The sequence below is a fragment of the Anomaloglossus baeobatrachus genome, chromosome 12 (assembly GCF_048569485.1).
Source record: "Anomaloglossus baeobatrachus isolate aAnoBae1 chromosome 12, aAnoBae1.hap1, whole genome shotgun sequence".
NCBI lineage: Eukaryota > Metazoa > Chordata > Amphibia > Anura > Aromobatidae > Anomaloglossus > Anomaloglossus baeobatrachus.
The window spans coordinates 117636017-117636562 of NC_134364.1; positions in this window are offsets into that span (position 1 = coordinate 117636017).

Below are 546 nucleotides of genomic sequence, written 5' to 3' on the forward strand. Positions count from 1 at the left end.
CGGGCCGAGCTGGGCAGATTCCCTCTACACCTAGCAGCTCTGAAGAGGGCACTATCATTTCAGGCTCACCTACAGAGGAGCCATCCAAGCTCCCATCACCACAAAGCTCTGATATATATACGTGGGCCAGATGAACCAGGACCCCGGGCACAGCTCTCCCAAACCCAACTGGACAAAATAACCAATCACAGCAGCCTGACAAGAACCAGAATCAGGAAGATGGTAGACGAGGGCCAGGAGAGGTATGTCAGTGACTGGAGGACCGACATCAACACTTCACAGAAACTGACCACGTACCAGAGACTACAGAGAGACTACAGACTGGCCCCATATCTGGAGAAACTCCCGGATCCCAGAGACCGCAGGACCCTGAGCCGATATAGACTCAGTGCCCACAGTCTAGCCATCGAATCCGGCCGACACAAGCAGAGCTACAAGCCAAGGGAGGACAGACTGTGCCAACACTGTGACCTGGAGGCCCTGGAGGATGAAACCCACTTCCTGCTACACTGCACCAAGTACTCAGCAGTGAGGGACACTCACTTC